The 26,659-nt window shown below is 29.6% G+C and overlaps 1 protein-coding gene across 5 annotated transcripts in view; it reads left to right on the forward strand.

The window, feature by feature from the left end:
- LOC107439895 (cyclin-dependent kinase 4) overlaps positions 1-26,659 on the forward strand; it is a 211,202-nt gene that overhangs the window by 54,168 nt on the left and 130,375 nt on the right. For 3 of the 5 annotated variants that reach the window (XM_087164478.1, XM_087164479.1, XM_071185398.2), the window contains exon 2: positions 4,773-4,874. The exons of the other annotated variants lie outside the window; for them this stretch is intronic. The gene's annotated coding sequence lies outside the window, so the exon portion shown is untranslated. The remainder of the gene's footprint in view (positions 1-4,772; positions 4,875-26,659) is intronic. 5 annotated transcript variants of the gene reach the window in all.

The following is a 26,659-nucleotide window of genomic DNA, read 5'->3' on the forward strand; positions in this document are numbered from 1 at the left end:
AGTAAGTAATAAAAAAAATTTACTCCCTTGAAAAGTATCCATGTTATTTCTTGGTATATTGGGCATTGTACTTTGGTACTAAATAAAAATATAAACAAAATGTAAGAATTTGTGAAAGATTCATTTTCGCAATAAAATATTTCGGAAAAAATTCTTTTTTTAAGGTAAAATAGATTATGAAGCCTCCGTTTTAACAATAAAGTATTTCGTGAAATATTCCTTTCTACAATAAAATAGTTTGAAATGTCCGTTTTCGCAATAAAATATTTCGTGAAAAATTTCCTTTTCACAATAAAATATTTCGTGCAAAATTTCCTTTTTACAATTAAATAGTTTATAAAGGATACATTTTTTCAATAAAATATTTCGCGAAAGGTCCCTTTTGAATATAAAATACTCGTAGTTCGTGAAGAGTCAGTTTTCGCAATAAAATATTTCGCGAAAAAAACAATTTTTCCAGTATTCGTTTTCACAATAAAGTATTTTGTGAAAAATTTCTTATTACAATAAAATAGTTTGTGAAAGATCCGGTTTTGTTATAAAATATTTCGGGAAAAGCTCCTTTTTACAATAATATAGTTTGTGAAGGGTCCGTTTTTGCAAACAATTTCGCGAAAAGTTTCTTTTTTACAATAAAATAGTTTGTGAAAGGTTTGTTTTCGCAATAAAATATTTCGTGAAAAATTTTTTTTACAGTAAATTAGTTTGTAAAGCAATCCGTTTTATAAAGTATTTCGTGAAATATACCTTTTTACAATAATATAGTTTGTGGAGGGTCCGTCTTTCAAATAATTTCGTGAAAAGTTTCCTTTTTACAATAAAATAGTTTGTAAATAGTACACTTTTGCACCAAAATATTGCGCGAAAGGTTTTTTTTTACAGTAAAATAGTTTAAAAAGGCTACGTTTACGCATTTAATAATTTCTTGAAAATTTCTTTTTACAATCAAATATTTCATGAAATGCTCCTTTTTTTATAATAAATTAATTCATGAAGAGTCCGTTTTCGCATTATAATGTTTCGCGAAAGGTGCCCTTTTTTAATAAAATAGTTTGTAAAGGATTCGTTTTCACAATAAAGTATTTCGTGAAATATTCCTTTTCATAATCAAATAGTTTGTGAAGGATAAATTTTTACAATAAAATATTTCCTGAAAGATTCCTTTTAACAATAAAATGGTTTGTAAAGGGTCCTTTTTAATCAGAGTTGTGGGGGGTACAACAGGGTTATTAATATAAATATTTTTGTCTGAAATTGTTCACTTGCAATATTTTTTTAAAACTAAAGTGATAGTCAAGAAATTTTCAACTTTTCCTAAGTGCGAATTATCTACCACCTTTCTCAAAAAAAAAAAAAAAAATTACGTTAGTAGAAAATGTAGCGCGAGTTCCATGCTGGCGAGGCATGGGTTAACAGTTATAACCGTTATATAAAATTGTTTACATAATACTTATATAATTATAATTAATTGAATAGTGGTAGTAACTCTATTAAAAAAAAAGAAATGTTTTTTAATACTAGTATTATTTTTTTTTCCTTTTTCGAAAATTAACAACCCATTTTCAGATCTGTAGCTCTTTTGTGTTTAGAAATTTTCAATCACTGGATGAATGAATAAAAATATTTTCATTAATCGAGAGAAATTAAACGGTGTGAGAAATACTACATATTTTGATACATATTTTATTTTGATACTTATTTTATTTTTTCGTATTAGTCTTTCATTTATGATTCCTTCAACATTGACATATAATCGTAATCGAACCTTTCGTCGGTTTACTTGAACAGTATACGATTATGTATGCTACTTAATGTTTCTTGAATCATTAATCTAGTTTTCTCAGTTATTTTTTTTTTTTTTTACTTAGAAAACAACACGATCTTCTTTCGACAGATAAAGCTGCTTTGTGTCTGAGAAATGTGAATCTATCTTTTAAAGATACCGACTTTCCTTGCATTAAGCGCAATATCTTCGCATGCTTTTAATTCTAAATCCACGAAATTTTATTACTTTATAATCTCGAAGAATATTTTAAGTAAACGATTTCGGTTGCATGCGTAAAGGAATTTTGGATGTTTCATAATTTTGAATTTACAAAACTGTATGAATCATTTTATAATAACTCGGAATATTTTTTAAAAAAATATTTAAAAAACATTCTTTCGTTAATTACGTAAAACTGTCTCGGATGTTTTTAATTCTACGTAAACAAAATTGTGTGAATTGCAAAATTTTATTTAATATTAAAAAAATATTTTAAGAAATCGTCTTTCGTTGCATACATTATAACAGTGGTTACCAACTGGCGGGGCGCATCCGGCCCACGAAGCCTTTTTTTGTGGCCCGCGAACTAAAATATATTAGCTGTCATTTTTTGCAGACAATTTTCGTCAAAAATCTATATGGGTTTAAAGTGCTTTCCTTCGTTAAAAAAAAACCTAATTTCTTAGTTTCTGTGGAATTTAGCATACCAACGGTACAAAAAAAAATTTCTCAGGTTTTGCATCCAAGAAAATATTGATTCAAGAAAATATTTATTATTATTTGTAATTCAATAATTATGTTTCGTACAACTTGATAAAAATCCGACAGTAATATTTAATGTTCCTTCAAACTTTGAAGAGTCCTATATAAAATTTTGATAAAGTTGCTGCCTGCCATTTGACTGGTGTTTTTAATTGCGGCCCCCGGCCTTATATAAGTTGGAAACCCCTGCGTTATAAACTCTCGAATGTTTTTAATTCCCGATGCACGAAATTGTATGAATTGTAATACTTATTGTAATAATTTTCTTTATAAGAAACCGTCTCTCGTTGCACATGTAAAAGATTCGTGGGTGTTTTTTAATTGTGAATTCACAAAGATTGAGATGATTATTTTACATCTAGGAATATTTTAAGATCAAATAAATATGATAAATTTTTTGCATTGAATACGTAAGAGTCTCGGATGTTTTTAATTAGAGATGTACAAAATTGTCCGAATTGCGTTATTTTGAAGTAAAAAAAACAATTTTTTTAGAGATCTGTTGCTTACGTAATAAAAATTGTCAGATGTATTTTATTCTAAATTCACCAAATTGTACGAATTTTAAAAATTTTCTTTAGATAATTTTTTCTATTCATAAATTTTTGTGCTATTATCATTTGTGGGTTTTTGTTGATTGTCAATATTGGTGTATATTAATAATCTACTGCCGACAGGGTGTTAATACACGATCATTTTAAAACTATAAGACAAACTTTCCATTGTTGTTGGGGGAAAAAAACTAAAGAGAAGTGGCAGGTTAGTATATCTTTTAGTTATTTAAATGTTGTTCTGGTGATCGAAGTCAATTAAAACCAGAACTGGAAGACCAGATTTCACTACAACTTAAAATGTTTTGGGGAAAATATTCAGTGAAATCGGCAGGTCTGTATGTCTTTGAATTAATAAAATATCACAGTTCTCAAAATCATTTTAAATCGAAACTTGGAAGCATAAGCTTAGTTACTACCTCGAATATTTGGGGAAAGTCCCCTTTGTAATTGGCAGGTCTGTATGTCTTTTTAAATGTCTGTTTGTCTTTATGAATATCGTTTAAATATCGCGGAGGTCAAAATCAATTTAAATCAAAACTGAAAGCAAAAATTTGAGCTTCTGCTTTAAATGTCTGGGGAATTAAATAGATCTGCTGATCTTTTAATCATTTAAATGTCTTGGTGGTCAAAATCAATTTAAATCAAAACTGAAAACATACATTTAAAGCAGAAGCTTAAATTTCTGGGGAATTAAGTAGATCTGCAGATCTTTTAAACATTTAAATGTCTGGTCAAAATCAATATAAATCAAAACTGAAATCATAAATTTAAGCTTCTGCTTTAAATGTCTGGGGAATTAAGTAGATCTGCAGATCTTTTAAACATTTAAATGTCTGGTAAAAATCAATATAAATCAAAACTGAAATCATAAATTTAAGCTTCTGCTTTAAATGTCTGGAGAATTAAGTAGATCTGCAGGTCTTTTAAACATTTAAATGTCTGGTAAAAATCAATATAAATCAAAACTGAAATCATAAATTTAAGCTTCTGCTTTAAATGTCTGGGGAATTAAGTAGATCTGCAGATCTTTTAAACATTTAAATGTCTAGGTGGTCAAAATCAATTTAAATCAAAACTGAAAACATAAGTTTAAGCTTCTGCTTTAAATGTCTGGGGAATTAAGTAGATCTGCAGATCTTTTAAACATTTAAATGTCTAGGTGGTCAAAATCAATTTAAATCAAAACTGAAATCATAAGTTTGAGCTTCTGCTTTAAATGTCTGAGGTAAATTTCCAGAGAATCTAGTATATCTGCAGATCTTTTAATCATTAAAATGTCTAGGTGGTCAAAATCAATTTAAATCAAAACTGAAAGCAAAAATTAATTTATTCGTTGCTATTATTGTATTTTTTCGATATTTTAATATCTGATGAGGATACATTAGGAAAAACAATGATCGGAAGTACCGGTTAAATGCAAACTGGGCAGTGGCACTTGACCTTTAGAAAAAAAAATAGATGAGCACACGGAGCAAATGTATACCGGGCAGTGGCACTTAACTAAACCTAGTATATATTTCGGACATTTACCAAAACGACTATGTGGTGTTTGTTAATATTCACCTGTGGAAGTTATAACCACAAATTTCGGTCTTTCACAGTAACATATATATTTGAATTATATTATGTACATTTTACAGTACTTCATGACATTATGGATAATATGGTAATTTTATTTATTCTTTGTTTAGACTATGTAATTGTTAGGCAACTGTGATGATAGTAAATGGTTCTAACAAATTCTGCATTGAGATGCCATCAACAAGAGTTGATTGGTCTATCAGCTTCTGTAGGTAAGTCAATTAACTATATTGTCCATTTTAATTAACTTTCTTATAGTTTGTCGGCTTTTTTAATGATTCGATGTCTCCTAACTGGCAGAGAGCTGAGGGGGGGGGGTCGTGAGTTCGATCTCGACAGCCGACTAAGCAACCGGCTTGTATATGCTGCGAAGTGCACGTTAAACATGACATATGGCCTAAATTCTCGTCGTCGGTTGTGGTGCAAAGATGCCAACTTTCACCGGACAGTGGATATATATTTTCGAATTTCTTTGTATGATTCTTGGTTTAGTAAGTTCGATTTATTAGGCGTCTATACTAGATTTATAGGTTGCAGAGATACCAACTTACACCGGACAGTGGATATATATTCTCGAATTTCTTTGTATGATTCTTGGTTTAGTGAGTTCGATTTATTCGGCTTCTATAGTAGATTTATAGGTTGCAGAAATACCAACTTACACCGGACAGTGGATATGTATTTTCGAATTTCTTTGTATGATTCTTGGTTTAGTAAGTTCGATTTATTAGGCTTCTATACTAGATTTATAGGTTGCAGAAATACCAACTTACACTGGACAGTGGATATATATTTTCGAATTTCTTTGTATGATTCTTGGTTTAGTAAGTTCGATTTATTAGGCTTCTATACTGGATTTATAGGTTGCAGAAATACCAACTTTCACCGGACAGTGGATATATATTTTCGAATTTCTTTGTATGATTCTTGGTTTAGTAAGTTCGATTTATTAGGCTTCTATACTAGATTTATAGGTTGCAGAGATACCAACTTACACCGGACAGGGGATATATATTTTCGAATTTCTTTGTATGATTCTTGGTTTTGTAAGTTCGATTTATTAGGCTTCTATAGTAGATTTATAGATTGCAGAAATACCAACTTACACCGGACAGTGGATATGTATTTTTGAATTTCTTTGTATGATTCTTGGTTTAGTAAGTTCGATTTATTAGGCTTCTATACAAGATTTATAGGTTGCAGAAATACCAACTTACAGTGGATATATATTTTCGAATTTCTTTGTATGATTCTTGGTTTAGTAAGTTCGATTTATTAGGCTTCTGTACTAGATTTATAGGTTGCAGAGATACCAACTTACACCGGACAGTGGATATATATTTTCGAATTTCTTTGTATGATTCTTGGTTTAGTAAGTTCGATTTATTAGGCTTCTATACTAGATTTATAGGTTGCAGAGATACCAACTTACACTGGACAGTGGATATATATTTTCGAATTTCTTTGCATGTATGATTTTTCGTTTAGTAAGTTCGATTTTGTAGGGTTTTTACTCACCACTACTTCGAATTCAAAAACCTACGTGATAAGCCACATTGTTACAGTTAAGCAGTGTTGAGCCTTTTAAAAAGTTGGCTAAGTCAACTGAAAATCTGTACGTTTTAGTTTGTAGCTCTCTACCGTTTTTTTTATTTATTTCTTTTTTTTTAATATTTTGTTCAATCCGGAGCAGTTAGCATCTCTGTGTCGTGTTGAAGTTTGGAGAGCGGGGTGAAAGCTCAGGTGCTGTCCTGGTCATCGAAACGGGATCAAAATTGCTTGGCATTTTCTGCCATGCCTGTTAAAAGATAGATCTAGGTGCTTGGGTGGTGAGTGTTCCCTAAAATCGAATCTATTTTGTTTCAACGTAAATTTTATTATTCTGTTATACTTAACTTGCTTTTGAATCCTAGAGGTTATAATTTTTCAAAAGAATTCTTAACCTCTTTACTCCAATTTTTACACACACTTTATACCTGAGGCCAATGCGTAAATCAATCGTTTTCTAACAATTGAAATCACTTATTGCAATCGCAATTTATCGCCAATTAAAATTTCGATTATATATTCCGACTATCTGGAATGTTCTAATTTTAATTCTAATTGTAGATTGGAATTCTAATTGTATAATTGTTCTAATTGTAGATCTTTTTATTAACATTACTTACCAAAAATTAAAGTTTTGAGGAAAGTGCCTTTACAATGTTTATAATTGTTGCGAATTTTTTTTTAACGAAAATTTTTTTTAATTTCTCCAAAAAAGAATTTCTGAATCAGTAAGGTTTCTCTTTCAAATGATGCATTCATTGATCTCCTCTATGATCATGGCCATATTTCCATAAAAATGAGTCATCTCTGAGTCATCAAATAAATTAATATTTGAGCTATTCATCTTCTTCAGTAACTTTAAAAGTTGTAAGATTTTCACAGTTTCGTATGAGCAATTAATCATCATAAATTCATTGTAATTAATCACTTTCATTTTAAATTTTTTTATCGATGTTATTTATATTAAAATTTTCTAAATATCATAAGTGTAAACGCTGTAGATAAGGGTGTTTTATTTTACTCTATTTTTACTTATTTATTTTCATTATTGCATTGAAATTTGATCGGTTTAGTAAAATAACTCATAAATTCTTGTTCGAAAACGATGTTCGAAGCTTGTTCGAAAACTTCAATCCCAGAAAATTTTAATAATTTTACCAATAATTCCTGATTACTTGTTGCAAAACGATATCTGTAACTTTTCTTGCTTAATTTTAATAATTTGAAATTTGATCGGTTTAGAAAAATAACTCCTGACTCTTGTCAGAAAACGATATTGTTCTTGTTGCTACCTCTGGTTATATGACTACGAATGCTTTAATCTCTGATAATGTTAATTTTGCCAATTATTCCTGATAACTTGCTAAGTAATGACGATAAGTTTAACTTTTCTAGCGTTCAGCAAAATCTTTCATTAATTTTGTTTATAATTCCTGATTACTTGTTGGAAAAAGATATCTGTAACTTTTCTTGTTTACTTTTAATCGTTTGAATCGCTTTAGTTAAATAACTTCTAAATTCTTGTTAGAAAACGATATTCTTGTTGCTAACTTCTGCTTATCTGACTGAAAAAGCTCTAATCCCGGAAAAAGTTAATAATTTTGTCAATTATTCCTAATAACTTGTTAAATAATGATGGTAGTTGCTAATTTTTCAAGCTTTCGGCAAATTTTTTTATTAATCTTGTCAATAATTCTTGATTACTTGTTGGAAAACGATATCTGTAACTTTTCTTGCTTATTTTTAATCGTTTGAAATTTGATCGGTTTAGTTAAATAACTCTTAAATTCTTGTTAGAAAACGATATTCTTGTTGCTAACTTCTGCTTATATGACTGAAAAAGCTCTAATCCCAGAAAAATGCTATTAATTTTGTCAATTATTCCTGATAACTTGCTGACAATTAATGACGATAAATTTGTTGCTAATTTTTCTAGAGTGCAACAAAAGCTTTTATAGCATGAAATTGGATTAATTTCGCCAATTATTCCAAAACATTTGTTTGAAAACGAGAATATTCTTTGTTGCTTGCGTGCAAGAAGTGACTCAATTTCAACAAAAATCTCCACCTGTGTTCATTTACGCTTGGAACTTTAGTACTAAGAATTAGACATTAACCTTTAATGGAAATTGTCTAGACACAAGATTCTGGGAAAAAATTCTTTGATTCAGAGCGTAAATATTTTCTTAATACTTCATGTTTTTAGAACTACATGAAAATTATTCAGATTAACCAATAATATTGCGAAGATGTTTTACTGTCGGTTAATATCCATCCAATTAACCCTTCTTCAGAGGTCGGAAAAGCTACATTTTTGTAGTCGGCTATTACAACTACCTTCGAAATCTAGACACTACTTTACCTTAACTTCCCGGACTATTGCATTAAATATTTTCGTTGTCAGATTATTACATTGTCTAATTTACATCCTTGTTCAAAATTTAAAAAAAAAAATTATAACCTTTTATCGCAGAATTTTTATAAAACATATTTTTCATTCTTTTTTCATTATTTTGTACTGATTTAGATCAAAATCAGTGAAAAGTATTATTCAGCTAAAAATAAAATCTTGCTAACAACCGCCAAACAATAATTTTTCAAATTTGCACTAATTTGCCGTTATTTATACCTAAGAGAAACAATTTTTCATCATTGAAGTTTCTTTAACTTACAAAATCAATAATCGATAAATTTTTGAATATGAATAAATTTTTATTTTCAAAGCTGAATGTTATGAATTTTATATCCTAGTGCACATATAATTCCTATAATCTCTAACAGATTTTTCTAGTGACTATTAGACTAATTATAATTATTTAAAAATACTAAAATGTAGTTTTGCTTGTAATTAGATAGTCAGAAAAAATATCTAAAGACGACACCGGTGTCCAAACTGCGTCAAAGCGTTAAAAGAAGAAAAAATCATAAAAATGGTTTAAAATAAAAATTGGTTTGTTTGAACGAGAAAAAATACGAGATATTTATTTCTTGTTAATATGAGCCAACTTATTATTTTAAATCATTTTATTGAAATTTTTCCTTTCATCACTCGACTTTTTATTCCTTTCTGACTGAATATTTTATTATTTATCTAATATTTAACCTTTTGTCTACGGCTGGCATAGCATGTGAACCACATTTGATGGTATAGCATGGTACACCATAAGCAAAGGGTTAATTCAAGAAATGCCAGAAAATAACACTTGAAATATGTAACATAATTATATAAACATATTTTTCATTATTTTGTTTTAATTTAGATCAAAATGAGTGAAAAATATCGTATTTAGCATTTTAATAATTTAGGTTTATGAAATACAGCATGAAACAGCTGTGTCTTTTTCTGCGTTAAAGGTAAAAACTTCCTAATACGGCTCACTTCTAACCAATAATTTTTTTTTTAAAACTTCCACTTATTTGCAAAGAGTTAAATCTAAGAGGAACAGTTATTCACCATTAAACTTCCTTTAATTTACAAAATAAATTTTTTTTAAATTTTTTTTTTTGATTTTATATTTTAGTACAATTATAATTCCGATTTGTTTAGAATTTTTTTGTATTAAAAAAATTACCAAAATTTATTTTTGCTTATAATTAGAGCACCGGAAAAAGTATGTAAAAGGGATACCCATGCCACTCCGTTATGGGGTTTTAACACCCTGTTGATGAATGTTCTCTAGCCTTACCGAAACTTATTATAGGAACAATAAGTTTTGGAATCAATATCAACATTCTTCAGAATCAATTTGAATTCGCATTATCAGGCGACTTAATTGATTTTAATTTGTTAAAAATAAAATCATAGCTTTTGGTTATTTCTGGATTACATCTTAAACTACTGAATAGACCAAAATGAAAATCAAGTGATTAAAGCTTTGTTACTACAATGAAAAAATAATCTTACACGGAGAGATAAATTAGTCAGACAATAAAATAAACTTTTAACTGTAATCCTAATAAATGTTATTAAAAATACGACTATAAAATGTTAAGTTGTAATTTGCAGTGCAAAAAAAAAATCTTGACGAAATCAATATAAGTGTGATGAATTTTTGTGAGCCTTAGAAATTTTGTCAATCACTGCAGCGTAAAGACTTTTTTCCGGCACAATAAAATCTTGACAAGATCAATATAACTACAAGAATAAAGATTTTCTAAAGATAAATAAGCGAATCATCTTCAACATACCGTTATAAAGGTTAAGTCTCGAAAATTCCGTTACTAATGCATGATTGTGGCATCATAGTCAGCATTGCGCACTAGCCGCCTTTAGTTCTCACGCAAGCTGGTATCTATGATAATGCTGTTAAGCTGAGTAAGCTTCAAGCCATCAATGAGGAACAAAACCAAGTCTTAAATAATGACAATTCAGTGCTTTTAACCAATGAGGAAATCAGACTTTTTTTGCCGGCACAAATATTGGCAAGATTAATGTAGCTACAGGTGAAAATTATAAGGTTGTTTTTTTTTTCTTGGAAAAGGAATAATAAAAAACCGCTGCAAATATCTTGACAAGATAAATATAACTGCATGTGTAAATTTGTAAACTGTTAAGACTTTTGTCCCCACAAAAAAATGCCAAAAAAATCTTGGCTAAACCAATCTGAACAAGCGTAAATTGTGAGGACTTTTTTGCCGTCAAAATAAAATTTTGTCAAAATTAAAATATCTGCAAATGTTTTTTTTTTTTTTTTCATTTTTTTTTTTTTTTTTTTTTTTTTTTGCAGGCGCATAAAAATTTTGACAACTTTAATCACACCACAAGCGTAGAGATTTTTTCTGTGTATCTAAAAAAATCTAAGTCATTACAACAACAAGTATTAATTTTAACGTGATTTTTACGGCACTAAAAAATTTTAACGTAATCAATACAACTACAAGTGTAAAAGTTATTTTTCCGGGCCCCAAAATTTTTTTTTTATAAGTTCAAAGTAACTAAAGTGTAATAACTTTTTCCCGCCACAAAAAAAAAAAAAAAAAAAAAAAAAGGCTGATTTTTTCGTGTGATTAGAAAATGTAGCTAAGCTATTTCAACTACACTTGTAATATTTAACGAGTTTTTTTCGGCACTAAAAAATTTATACAACTACAAATGTAAAAATTATTTTTACGGATACTAAAAAACGAGTGTAAAGTGTAAGAAATTTTTTACACGCACAAAACAAAATTCTTGACAGAATTAAAATAACTACAAGCGTAAAGTGCAAGAACTTTTTTTTATCGTTAGAAAAAAAAATCTTTTCAATTTCAGTAACACTACAAGCGAAAAGATTTTTTTTTGTGTGTCTAAAAAAACCTACGTTATTAACAACTACAAGTATATATATATATATTTTTTTTTTTTGCTTTTTCTAATCAATAGAACTACAAGTGAAAAAAACTACTTTTGAGTCACAAAAAAAAATCTTAATATAACTATGAATTTAATATAACTATGACTTTGGTGGACAAGGTGGGGACTTTTTTTACCGGTACAAAAAAAAAAAAATTTGAAAAAAATAATGTAACTACAAGTGTAAACTGTAAGAATTTTTTTTACCGGTACAAAAAAAATATTGACTACTGCAATGGTACTAAAATAAAGATTCGTTGTGGGACTATAATATAAAATATAACAAGGTATTCTGCAGTATTAAAATATTTTAACCAAATGAATATAACTACAAGTGTACAATAATTATTCAATAAACATTAGTTTCAAAATAGATTCTTGGATCGCAAAATCCATTTGAATCGTTAATTTCCGACCCTAGCTCAAACACATGTGATTAATGAATAAGCCTCTGCTGTGAAAAAAGACACTTTAAATCTTCAAAACTTGGAATTTCACATATAATAACACGATTTCATTTATTTAGTACAATACGTACATAATTAAAACTATTTTTTTTTTTTTTAGTTTTCCTAATTCTAAAGTCATATAAAACTGCTGCATAGTAAAATATATAAAATGAAGTTCGGAAAATGCTTTGTAAATATGTCTTGCATGTTAGGAATCTGAAAGAAACGATTTAGGACCAGCTGGCTATACATCTGGTTTAGGCCATGGCCGAAATATCAATTCGTGATTGTTCTAATTCTAGAAGTATTGTTTTCCTTTTCTAGCAATTTGTGCATTTTATTAAGAGGTGAGCGCCCGACATTAATCGAAACTCTTATTTCATTTGAGCACTGTGCTTGAACTGGTAAGGTTCTTTTCTTTAAAATTAGATTTTCGGTATTTTTTCTTTATTCATTAATTTTTAAATACGACTGAGTTATGCAATAGAGCTGTGGAGTTAGTTGATGAAATATTGGACTCCGGCACTTTAAATTTTTAGGAGAATTTTCCCTGGAAAATATTTCGAAGAATTCAATGGAAAATGTTTTTATAATTTTACTTGGGTAATCATGATTTCAGTGTATGGTTGAAATAAGAGCATCTTATTTAAAATTACATTTTATATTATAACATAGCAGTTCAGGAAATTGAAAGAAAATTGTTCAGATGTTATAAATTATTATTAGAATTTGATATATTTGTAAAAAAAGTCTCATATTAATTCCAGTTATATTTTTATTCACATAATGAAAAATATTTGTATAAATAATAAGGCCCAAGATTTATTTTTACTTTTAATAATCTATAGAACCTGACTTCTAATTAACCGGAATCAGAGCAAAAAAAAATTTCTGAAATTTTTTTACGCAAGTTATGGAGTTTAGAATAGGTGGACAAATTGGTAACATATTCAAAAAAATCTTAGGTGTTTTTTTTTTAAATCCTCAACTTGGCGAGATTTTTTTTCCGAAACTCTTTCGCTAACGAAAAAAAAAAAAAAGCCACATTTTAAGTACCTTACACTCGAAGCTGAGCTATAATTTTAAACTACAAATACCATCTAGTGGTAAAGAATTATCTGGGTTTTAGAAGGGACAAATAACTTAAATATTTTAAAAGTTATTGATTTTTTTTTTTAAAAATCGCCAATTTGGTGAGATTTTTTTCACCTACATGAAAATTATCCAAATCAATGAATAACTCGAATTCTGATGGACCCAGATAATGATGCGTTGTTGTAACTTTTTAAATATTAAAAAATTAGACCACAAACGCTTTTAAATTTGATAGTGGTTTTTCTTCATTTACGCTATTTTTTTTTTTTTTGAATTAGCATAGAGGGCGGAACGCATTATTTTATATGACGACTGAACTTTAAAGTAGGAATATTTCTACCATACAATCGATTCAAAAAAACATGGCGAAAATAAACTGATGATAATCTACACCAGCTGTTTCCGAATGGTGTTCTATTGAGTCCTAGGGTTTAGAGTTAGAATTTTATGTTTTCGAAATGATTCTTGGTACTTGTGATTGATCAAAATAATTCAGTCTTTCGTTAATTTATGTGTTCAAAATTGCTGAAGAAATTTATTCATGAAATCTCGGATTACGCCAAAAGAAGGTCAAACATTCGAAGGGTTCTACAGCCGACAAAAAATTGAGAACAACTGAGCTACTCCGTCAATTAAAATGCTCATAGGAGAAAATAAATTCATAAAACTGTTATAAAACATACATATTTTTTATAGCAACTCAACCATGATTCTTGGTACTTGTGATTGATGTTTTGGATTGGCTGGTACTAACTCCATAATCTGCATTCAAGTCCAGAAATTCCCATGAAATTAGAAATAAGAATTCCCCCATCAAGCCCGCCCCGTTTTTTTTTGTTGAACCAGTGTGTCATTGAGTAATGCCGGATCTGAAGGTCTTTGATTATATGCGAATTTAAACTGACAATACTAGAATGGCTGTGAAAGTAGGCATTTTTAGTTTCAGTAATTCATAGGTTTGAAAATGAAGATTTCCAAATTCTCAGAAAGAATACCGGATAGAGGGTGGGATATCTCTTTAATTTCTTGAGGCGCCGAAGAACTCGGGTCCCTCTTTGAGAATTCGTCAGTTTATTCAGAGTTTTATTAATACTTTATGTGTGTTTTTTTATTTTGTACATCTTAATAAAGCTCTAAGGGGGAAAAAAACGCTTTTATTGTGTTCAGTTTTAACATTTATATTCTGCAACCTTCACATTTCAAAGCGCATTTTCTGCAAGCATTGACTATTTCATCTTAGGGGTCGTTCAAAAAGTACGTACAGAAAAGGAGAGAAATTTTAACCCCCTCCCCTCTTCGTACATTACCGCACACAAGGTCTTACTCCCCCCCCCCTTAGAGTACGTACATTTTATTAGTCTATCCCCCTTTTTCATAAAAATTATATACTTATACTTATAACTTACTAATTATACTTATAACTTACTAATTATACTTATAACTTACTAATTATACTTATAACTTACTAATTATACTTATAACTTACTAAGTATACTTATTAGGGATGTAACGAATATTCGGCCGTTTTGCCGAATATTCGGCCTAGCCAAATACTGAAGTTATTCGGCCGAATAATGAAGTATATGCTATTATTAATTATGCTGCTATTATTAATTAATTGGATTTGTGTAGCCTTATTGTTGGCATCAAGATATTTAAAATATTACAAAAAATGCATCAAGTTGTTAAATTTTTTTTAAAATATGGAAAGTTTAAAAAAGAAAATTTGTTAATATTTATTTAATTTCTAATTTAAAATTTGAAAATCATTTAATTACAAAATTAAAATTTCAAGAGTGAAACTTTTTAAAAAGTTCTTAATTTTCTGAGTTTTAATAATTTTTCTGACAAAAAAGAAAGTTCAGAATACATTTAACAGTAGTAAGTAATGAGTTCTTATCTTAAATAAAATAGCATATAAATTACAAGTATAACTATAACTAAAATATGCTATTATTAATTATTTAGATTTATAAAAGCCGTATTGCCTTGTTATGGCATCAAGATATTTAAATTATTTCAAAAAATAAATCAAGTTGTTAAAATTTTTTTAAATATACAAAGATTAAAAAAGCAATTCTGTTAATATTTATTTCATTTTTAATTTAAAATTTGAAAATTACTTTAATTACAATCAAAAGAGAAATTTTTAAAAAGCAAGTATTCGGCCTCCGAATATTCGGTATTCGGCCTAAAATTTGGCCGAATATTCGGTATTCGGCCCCATCACTATTCGTTACATCACTAATACTTATATACTTATAACTTTCCATGTAAAAAATGACTTTTAGTATATATTTATTATTTTTTATTATTTTATTTAATAATAGTCGAAAAATTTATAATTATAAAGTATACAAATTTTTTTACGTAGTTTTAAAGAGAGAACGCTCTTTTGTCTAATTTCGTAACTTAATATATCGCCTGCACTTATTAATTAGCATATTTGAAGTCACTCCGTTAAGAATGAGTCCTAAAACTTGAAGATCCAATTTTTAGATCAAAAGTTATTCAAGGTGGTGCGTTTATTTATTTATTTATTTTTGTGCACTGTACAATGAACATAAGGATAACATATATATTGGTATCTATTTAGATGTTCTATTGTTTTTTTGTCCCAGAAAATAAGTATATTAGGTTCATATTAGAGTATCTTATGTATACAGAAAATCGAAATATTACATTAAATATTATTAAAAATTACATGAAATACTAAGCATCTTTATTTGGACTTAATATTTTTTGGTAGCAAAAGGGTTACATATAGAGTACAGAACCCGTTATCCGGAAATCAGAAAACCGGAAAACCTAGAAACCGGAACAAAATTCAATAAATTTTCCCGCCATTTTTAAAAAAAAAAATTTTTTTCCCTCATAAGATTTTAGGATTTTTCTTTCTTTTTTGAAAGATGTTTACCTTACCATCATTTTGGAAATAATCATTAGTGTATTACTTCATCGTTTTTTCTTCTTTTTAAGATTATTTCCAAACATTTTTTTCAGTTGGGATTAACAATAAAAAAAACGGCTTTTTGTAAAGATTCAGAAAACCGGAAAAATCAGTTATCCGGAATAGCGATGGTTCCGGATAATCGGTTCCCTACTGCTAGATGCTTGTTACTAGATATTTCAGTCGTTTCAATTTAGAATTGATGTTTGTTAAATCCAATTATGAAACCTGAAATATCTGCTTTACGACATTTCAGCCCTATTTTACATATCTGTCTGAAAATTAGAAAAACAGTTACAAATCTAAAATATTTGTTCAATAGTATATTATCCATTTCGAATTGCAATATTTGTTTATCGGCATCAAAAAAAGTAACAGTTATCAATAATCTCTATCAAACAAATCAATATCTTATCAATAATCTCTCTAAACAGAAGTAAAAGTTATCAATAATCTCTATTAGATTTGATGTCTTCGTTAATCTGTTAGATCGCAAAATGATCGACTTCGCGCGCAGGTCATCGGGCTACCAAAGCAGGAGAGCCATCTGCAGAGGATCAAAATTGCGATGGCATGTCTTCGAATCATCCTCTGGGATGTATCCCTGATCGTCGCCAACAATTGCCATTGTGCAGCTCTAGTGCTAAGTAAGTAAAGTACCAACCCAGGGCTAAAGAGAATAGAAGGGCTGGTTCACTCCTTTGAAGTATCTCTCGCCGCGCCGATCCTCCGACGTCACTCTAGTGACGTCACTTTGGCGCAAAGCTCGCACTTTTACTTCAAGAACGGAGCGTTTGGCCTTACTAGCTCTAACTAATATTGGATCATTTCTTTTTGCGAGATATTCTAAGACATTTGTTATTTTCTATAATTACTTTCCTCAGTTTTTGCAGTGAATTTACAAGAATTTAAAACTATTACCGAAATGCCAGTTTGCGGGATTGCAACTTGCAAAAATTGTGATACAAAAACAAAAGGAAAAAGTATAATTTTTCGCGTGTTCCCTAAAGTAAATGAACAACTATGTAAAGAATGGATTCCGAAATGACACAGTTAATATAAAACAGCAATGCGTTTATTCTGTCGTAAAGAACTTTTATAAAAATTCATTATCTAAATAGAAACCGCCTCGTTACTTCATAAAGAAAGGCAGGTGAAAAGAATTAAAAAATAGATAAAGTCAAAGAAAATTAAAATGTAAATAAAAAGTATAAATAAAATATATAGTATATAGTTGAAATTCTCCTAATTTCATAACATATTTTTTAATGTAGTTATTCTAAATATTTATGATTTTTTTTAAAAATTATATTCTCTTCAATTTAAATATCTATAAATTATATCATCGTAAATTTACATGTCTATAAACAATTGTAAAATTTCTAATGTCATTATGAACCTAAATTATTATTTTGTTTCAGTAATTAGCGTTTAAGGTCGATGTTTCCTAATGATTAAGTAAGAACAAATTGCCATTAACGACATATTTTAAAATCAGGGATTCTAAATTTAACTTAACTTATCGTTATAAAAGAATATGTAGATAAAAAAAAAAGTGTCGATATATGCCTTCATTTTTTTTAATAGTTAAAGTTAAAACTGAACTTTTTAAAATAAAGTATTTATCGTGTCATTTTCACCAACTAGCAAAACATTTTTATAAGTTTAAAATGGTATTTTTTTTAATATAGTTGCAAAATTAAGAAGTTTTTTTTAACTATGTTTATGAACGGAAATAATGTGTTAATTACGTAAAGTTTGAAGGCTAATAACCAGAAAAAGTATATCTTATTTTTACAAAGAGAAAGATGCAAAGTTATCATATCTTTGCTTGCGATCTCCGAGATCTATGGACACAGTGACATCATGAGGAGCTTCAGCTCTAAGAGCGGAGTGAACTAACCCTTCTATTCTCTTTAGCCCTGGTACCAACCTACCTATCTTCAAAGCTGAACTCCCTCAGGGTCTTCATTCGGAATTGGCGAAAATCCTCAAGTTCATTCTAGAAGGCCTCGTTAATACCATGCCTAAACGGTGTACCGCAGCTCAAAGCAATACGATATGCAACGAAGTATTAAAATTCGCTATGTTTTTTTACCTGAAGATGATTGCTATAAAAGTTTTAAAAAAAACTAAATCGTCTCAAAACTTTTCCTTCCAAATTTCCAAATTCTCGGTTAATGTTAGTTAAATTAAAAATTTTCCAAGACTATTATAAGTAACTCCCCATGTAGGATGACTAAAGCTACTAATTACTAAATTTATATCATTAAGAAATTTTGCTTACAGAAAAAGTTCCAACCGCAAAACGTTTGGTCCCTATCTGTTATACGATATATTAGCTCTTTGCGTAGCGTTTTTAAAAAGTGCTTAAATGTGCTTATTTTCGATTTTCATTTTTTGAAAGCCTTTAAAGGTGCTTTTTTCATGGTGTGTTTTTAAAAAGTGCTTAATTTTTTAAAAGTGCTTTTCGTAAGTTATATATATTTTTTTCATTACCTTGTCGATTTTTGCTGCATATTATGCCAAAGCGTGGTTTAACATTGTAACGTTTTCACAATTCATTCAACTACAACCCATTTCGGCGTACCGTCTGTCCGTAGCGTATGAAAGCGCCAATCATGTTACATGATTGATGAAGTACTTCGGAGTCCGTTTGTGTGTCTACTCTGCTGGGTTCGTTGAGATTCTTTCACTCTCGTGTGCAGAGATGCCAACTTGCTCCGGACAGCAAATATATATTTTAAAGTGGTAGTTTATCAATTGTGATTCTTAGTTTAATAAATTCAATTTAGTAGATTTTTATCCACCACTATTGCTAAATAATTCGTAGGCTTATGTAATTCACCACTTACTAGTACTTGTGTCATGCATGGTTGCCAGACGTAGTATTTTTAATACTACGGTAGTATTTTTTCACCAAAAAAAGGGGTATGGTATTTTTCGTAGTATTTTTTTAAAATGTGGTATTTTCAGTTTTTTTTTAAATTTTATTTATATATTTTATTTTCATTTCCTAAAACAAAGAAAAGTACCACTCTAGTTTTGAAGTAAAAAACAATTTCTGAAATAATCCAACAGTTTATTTTCAATTAGTCACTGTATCTAGTGATGATTGTGAAAAATAAAAGTTCGTTTATACTAGTGACTATAATATAAATTGTTTCTTATGCACGTTGATTAAGTATATTTTACTTTTCTTTTCTATGTAGGATGTGAGACAAAATATGAGATTTTATATTTTCATTTAGGTTCAATTTTATACAACTTTGAAATAAATCGTTTATGATACACAAGAGACATTATTATGATACACACAACTCTTTGTTTATTCTTCAAAAGAGAAAGTTGCTGATAAAAATATTAGTTACTACACGTATATCTGAAGTATAATTGCACAAAAGGATAATTATTGTTTTAAGATAATTGTTAAAGGATAATTGTTTTTCAATTATAATATTATTTTATCCTCAACTAAAATAAATTTAAATATAATTCTAAAAACCTTTAGCCAGATGATATAAATAATGTTAATTAATAATAATAATCGTCTGTCTCAGTTTTCGTCTGCATAAGCTTTCAAAAAAGTCCTGTAGATAGCGCTTAAGACATGTAGTATTTTGTAGTATTTTTTCGGATGAAGTCGTAGTATTTTTTATTTTCAGAATCTGGCAACCCTGGTGTCATGCTATACCTTTTACAAAGCAAGAATAAATAGTCAAATATTTGCAATATTTACTTTTGTTATTTACCGTATTTTAAATTATTTTGGAGTGTCCGGAGCAGTTGGCATCTCTGCGTGTGCAACTCTGTTGCATTTTTCAAGATATTCTCAATTTCAGGCTTCATTTTCCACCCTCTGAAATCGAACCGAAGAATCTCTCGATCTTTTTATGGTGGCTAATATAATCAAGAAAAAAGTTCTTTGTCAGAAACTAGTTATTTTATCATGATCATGAATGTTGTCTAGTCTTTGAAAATTATTTTGCATTTTGTTAATGCATACCTGCCAACTTTTAATCCCTTCCATTATCATTTTTCCCAGTGGTATTAAAATGGAATTAAAACTTCAATTTTAAGCAAACAAATGCGTTGTATTTGAAAAAAATTAAGTCGACAACCATGATAGTAACGCAAATTAATATATAAGCTTAATTTTTGTAAGAATAGTGGTGATCAAAATCATTTAAAAATTAAGTTCATAGAAGAAAAAATTGTATATATTTACTACCACTTTAAATATGAAAATAAAATCTTCCGGAAAATCCGGAAGAGTTGGCAGGTATGTTAATGTATATAGTGCCTAAAAATACTTTTTGAGTGCTTAAAAAGTGCTTTAAAGGTGCTTATTTTTGTTAAAAGATTTGGCTACGCACCCTATAATGGATCAAAAATATCTGTTACATAATATATTTACCATTTATGATTGTTAGAATCAAAACAGTAACAGACCCAAAATACCTGTTGCATTATATATTAACCATCTCTATTTGGAGTACATGCTTGACGCAATCAAAGAGTAAAATACCTGAAATATATGAAGCATAATATATCATTATATTAAAAATTCACATATTTACCTTAGCCAATAATATAAATGAATAAATAATCTGAAATATCTGTTATATTAGATCGATTTTGAATCGGTTTTTCGTTGGAATCAAATCTGTTCATTGGAAACAGACCTAAAGTATCTGTTACATTATACATCTCTATTTATAATAAATGTTTGTTGGAATCTAAACAGTTTCACGCATTACTCATTCCCTATATTTGGAAGGAAATTTGTTGGAATCAAAAAAAATTCTGTGTTCGGAAGTATTTCTTGTGTGGATTATTTATTATCTGAAGAATTCTCGTTTGCCTAATCCAAATAAATAAATAATTTAATAATAAATGGAATAATGGAATAAATGGAATTATAAATGGACAAATAAATGGAATTTTAGCTGTATTTTGAATTGATATTTGTCATAATAAAAAAAAAGTAAGATACGAAATATCTGTTATCTGAAGAATTCTCGCTTGCCATTTTCCAAATAAATAACTAATCAAAAATATTTGTTATATGATATATTAGCTCCATTTTGAATTTATATTTGTTGCAATCAAAATAGTATCTGTGATCCAAAATATCTGTTACAAAATTCAATGTTCAGAAATAACTGTTGTATGGAATTTTAGCTGTATTTTGAATTGATATTTGTCATAATAAAAAAAAAAGTAACAGATACGAAATATCTGTTATCTGAAGAATTCTCGTTTGCCTTTTGCAAATAAATAACTAATCAAAAATATTTGTTATATGATATTACCCATTGACAAAATAGGTCTTGGTTTGGATTTCATGGCGTCCGCACTTTTCATCTACAATAATCAAGAGTAATAGTAAACAGTGCGCATGCGTTGCTGTGGCGACCGCTACTGTTTGATAATTTTTTTAGAATTCTTTTTTTTTTTCACTTTTAATTTTGTTATGCATTAAGTTGGTGAGTTTATTTTTGAGATATGGGACCAGAGAGATCCCATAAATACTTCTTGAGTTGTGATTAAATGAAAATTTCATCATTTGAACGATATTTTTGTTTTTATTGTTTCGATTAAGAATCAGAAATTCTAACCTACGGTTCAAACTGGATCGTTTTCATTACTAATTCAGGTGAATTTCACAAATAAAGAGGGTCCAAACTGATTGACACGGTCCCAAAAGTTAGAGTTTAAGCAAGAAAAAAGCGATGCCAAGGCCTAAACCTACCGAAGCTGAAAAAGCCCAAGAACGTAGACGGGAATACCTTAAGCGTTACACACAAACGAAAAAACGAAAGGATTCCGTTCACAAACGAAAGCATGAAGCCCATCCCTCACAAAAGCACCAAAGTGGTTGAGAGAATTGAACCCTACGGAAGAGCGAATGGTGACTCTCCGAACCCCTTTCATGCAAATACGAGAAGTGGATGTTAATCACCAGTTAGGGATAAAAGGATCCATTGTCAACTTACCCAATAACTTGCACAAGGCCGTAGACCAGGGGTCGCCAAACTTTTTTGATCATCGACCCCTTTATAATTTTTCGAAATCTCCATCGACCCCATAAAAGTAATTTTCTGTTAATTAAAATAAAACTCCATTAGATACTATATTTGCATTATTTGTTTTATGATTTTAAACATTTACTAAAGTAATAGTACATTGTGTAACAATAGTTTTATGAAAAATATATTAATGTTGAAATTTAAATACCTTAATATTTATTAAATAATAAGTAATTATAAATAAGTAGAAATAATGAGTAAAGTAACTTCAGATTTATTGCTTCTTAATCAATGAGATAGGTGTGCCAGGTGTTTTTTTGCAAGGTTCGCTATATTGGGTTCGAAATTGGTCAATTTTAATCGGAAATCCCCTCGAAACTCCACATTTAATTTATTTCTGTACTTAGTTAAGATTGAATTTACGTGACTAAAACCGGCTTATATTCAACCGGTCAATATATTCAACCATATAGAAACTTGGAAATGCTAGCATAAATGGCTGAGCTATTTCGTAAGTTTTAAAATTGCTATAGTTTTGTCGCTGGCTGTACTAATCCATATCATTAATGCTTACCTTCTTTTTTACATGTATTGATAATTAAAACTGATATCTAAACTAAACGAATGGTTTTATCAAAACAATAACTAATTATCCAAAACTATAACAGTTTTAATAATGACACTGCAACTATTCAACACTGTTCATAGTTTGCAATGATAGCTGAAATTGCGTATGATATTTGCGTTTGTAACATCAATGCTCGTCACACTTGACATTTGGACAAGCGCACATATGCATATGACTTATAAACCAGAAGTGCAAAGTTCGTACCACTGCGCCCTGGTACGTAAATACTTGTTTCACCCGAATAAATATACGCTTATTAGTTTATGTTCTATAAAGAAACTGATATTAAGTCAATTATAAAAAAATTCACAAATTTTGCATACTCAATTAGTTATATGTGATTTGCGTATTAAGAACTGTTTTTTCTTCGACCCCCAATCGACCCCTCCGATTCGGATAGACCCCCATTCGACCCCCTGGCTCAGATCGACCCCCGCTTTTGTTAAATAGACCCCTGGGGGTCTATATAGACCACTTTGGCGACCTCTGCCGTAGACTGTCTTCCACGCCATATAAATGATTTATTCACTATTCATGTAAAATTGAAAAAAAAAACTAGCTTTCAAATCATATTTCATGTATGAACTTTTGAATCGAAAACGGGTGTATGATGCAGCTTACAATTGCCACCAAACACCATTGTACCAATTCGAAAATGTTAATATTGATCTCGATTGGCTGTTCAATGTCTATTTAGTCATCAAAAGAATTTACACAGAATGTGTCTGAGCTGCATTTAAATATGTCCGCGAAATTGTGTACCGAGCAGTTCTGGATTAACAGGTAAAGATGTCCAAGATGAAAACACAATAAAGTTTCTTTTCCAAAAAAAAATTAGGCAACAACCATTTTGCCAATGGGTAGCCTGTAATCGCAATTTTCTTCATTTTGTAGTGAATCGTATTTATATTATCTTTCATTTTTTTTATTTATAATATTTTTTTTAAAACTTGGTTCTAACAAATTATTTCCTTAAAATCATCGGTATTTCAATAGAAAAAAAAATAGTGCTTGGAATCCCTCCGCGAGGAAGAAGTTAAACTTCGCAACCTGCGACGTTAATTGTAGAAGAATCGGCAGTCGTAGAAGGATCGCTAGTTCTATTCAACGACTCTTTTTCCTGCTCCTCTCGCTTCCGTGCTCTGTAATCACGGTAATATTGTGCATTTTTCCCTCGTGGACCTCTTGAACCAGTGGAAGTGCTTGTGGTTGCCTCATCGTCTCGCCCTGGAACTTGTATTAATAATGTATGTGAATGCGTCATAATGTAATTTCAGAAGAGAAACAATCAATTGATATTCACAAGAGACGTACCTTGACATAACCTTAAATCCGTCGCATTGTCCGTGGGATTGTTTTCACTCATTTTTTACAATTGTTATCCACTAAATTTGAAAATAAAAAATACTACCCTATTAAATTATATGTGTATCAAAACAAACTAAAAAAAATATTTATAGAAAAACAATACTTTTATTATTTTTATGCTAGTGAGAACCAAAACAATATGGAAATGAATGAGGGAAAACTGGATCCTACCACGTGATTTCCCGGCCAATAAAAATGTAGCGTTAAACGTTTAACGCAACCTTGTTGGAAGTCGCATAAGAAGTATAACTTCAACAAATCTTTACCTATTTTAAAGGCGAATTTATTGGGAATGTGGTACTAATTCGCTTAGGAGAAACGTAAGAAAATTGCCAAATTGCCAAAATCGCTCTATTTTGAATTTATATTTGTTTCAATCGTAATAGTAACAGTGATCCAAAATATCTGTTACAAAATTCAATGTTCGGAAGTATCTGTTGTATGCTGTATTTTGAATTGATATTTGTCGTAATAAAAAAAAATTAACAGGTACGAAATATCTGTTACACTCCATCTCGTTTTAGGAATTGAAGGTATCGAAAGAGGGCATATTTTGTTTGTAAACTAAAATCTGTGTCTGTACTAAAATGATAATAAACTAGATTTTGTATTTGTTTCCTCGTCTGAAGGTAGCAGCTGAAGACTCAAAATCAAATTTGTTGGGACGCGATTACTTCCGGGTAATCATTTTCTAAATGACTGGAAATTACTTTTTAACGAAGTTCCTCCATGTTTATACAAAAATCGTTATTATTATCAAAACAAATTTGTTAATTTTTTTTATTCTTTCGAAGTGAATTAAAAATTAAATTTTTTACTTATTGTCTAGAGTTTTTCAACCTAATAAATTAACTAAATATTATGGGTTTTATATATGTAAATAAAGTATAGATTCCTGACTAGATAATTAAATTATTTTCATGTTAAGTCAGTGTGTGAAAGAACGTAATTGGTGATATTAGATTCTCGCCGAAGAATATTCGAAATATTTGTGAGATACGCTTTGATCTTTATTTATCGATATTTTATTATTTACTCGGTATTTGATTTGGAGAGATCGGGAAAAACACCAGTTTTGGAAATACCGGGCAAGTATACATCGGAAATAATAATCAGCATTCCACATGTTTTTTACTGGAAAATGTCACCGCCCTGGCCGGGATGATTGCCTGGTTGATAGGGCACTGGGCCCATGTCCAAGAGTTGTGGGTTCGATGTCAGCCGGCCGTAGTAAATGATTACTGATGCACGTTAAATCTGTCGAGACACAAAGTCCTCCATGTTCCCATAACAAATTTATACCTCTGGGAGTACTGATCCAGGAGTTTCCTTGTCTTCTGGATTGGGTTCAAAATGACAAGGCTACGGAGTTGAACATTGGAAGACGTAAACCCAAAATTGGGTCGGCTGTTCAACGACGGATAAAATAAAATAAAATAACAGTATCAGTGATTTATCTTTATATATTGTTTTTATTGCTGTCCCCGCAAATTAAAACAATAAAATGAACCCAAATTCTTTTTTTTTTTCATCAAATAACCAGATACCAGTTTTTAAATCTTGCCCGGAGAATTCTCAACCATGGAGTACATGCATATTTTTTGGTGTACTAGGAAAAGTATCTATGCGAGGATATATGCTGATACAGTCAGAGCCTGCGCTTAACATCAACACCTCCTAGAAGTAGTAAGGCCTCAGCACGGATCAATTTAGTAGTCCGATGTGACGAAGTTAACTGCGCAGTAGCCAAAAATTAAGTAAGAAGTCATTACGTTAGGGGAATTAAGCTGCGCAGTGGTTGAAAATACAGAATATGTCATTACGTTAGGACTACTAAGGGATATTTATGGTAACCCGTGCTGAGGCCTGTTCTTTCTAGGAGGTGTTGTTAACATTCGCCACTTTACCTAATGCGATAAAATTGTAAATTTGGCGAATAAAATTATATTTTGGCGAAAATATTGGCGAATGACTTTTTCCACTGGAAAGAAAAATAGATATTTAACTTTTTTTAATCGATCACAGTAATTTGCGGTAGATGCGCTGCTTAACCAATTAGAATTGGATACAAATAATATAAACCTGAACCAACCAAACTACAGTAAAATAATTTTCTATGGGGAAAAAATTTTTCATAAAAAATAATTAAGATTTGCATTTGGCGAAGACATTCGAAAATTGGCGAATACTTTTGATATTTAGCTAATTTACTGTTCAATAATTTGAAATCCTTAGCGCGTGGCCTGTATGGTAAAAACCATAGATTAATTTTCTCAATAACAATATCAGTGATTTATCTTCATACGTTGTTTATATCGCTGTCTTCGGAATTCGAACAATGAAGCAAGAGCCCGCATTTTTTTTTTTTTTTTTTAAATAAAACAACTAGATAAATGCTCTTAGCAACAAGCTCTATCATCAGAAAGTTTAACTCCTCTCTTTAGCAAACTCAAAGATAAGATAATAGACATGAACGTTATAAAAGAAAGAACAAAAAAAAAAAAAATCTAATGCCATAACGTACGGTTGTTGCTTTAAGATACGAAAAAAAAATGAATGAAAAAACACAGGAAACGTACGTAGAACGGATTTCAT

Source organism: Parasteatoda tepidariorum, chromosome 5 (assembly GCF_982258835.1).
Source record: "Parasteatoda tepidariorum strain Cologne lab strain chromosome 5, Ptep-v5.0, whole genome shotgun sequence".
Classification (NCBI taxonomy): Eukaryota; Metazoa; Arthropoda; class Arachnida; order Araneae; family Theridiidae; genus Parasteatoda; species Parasteatoda tepidariorum.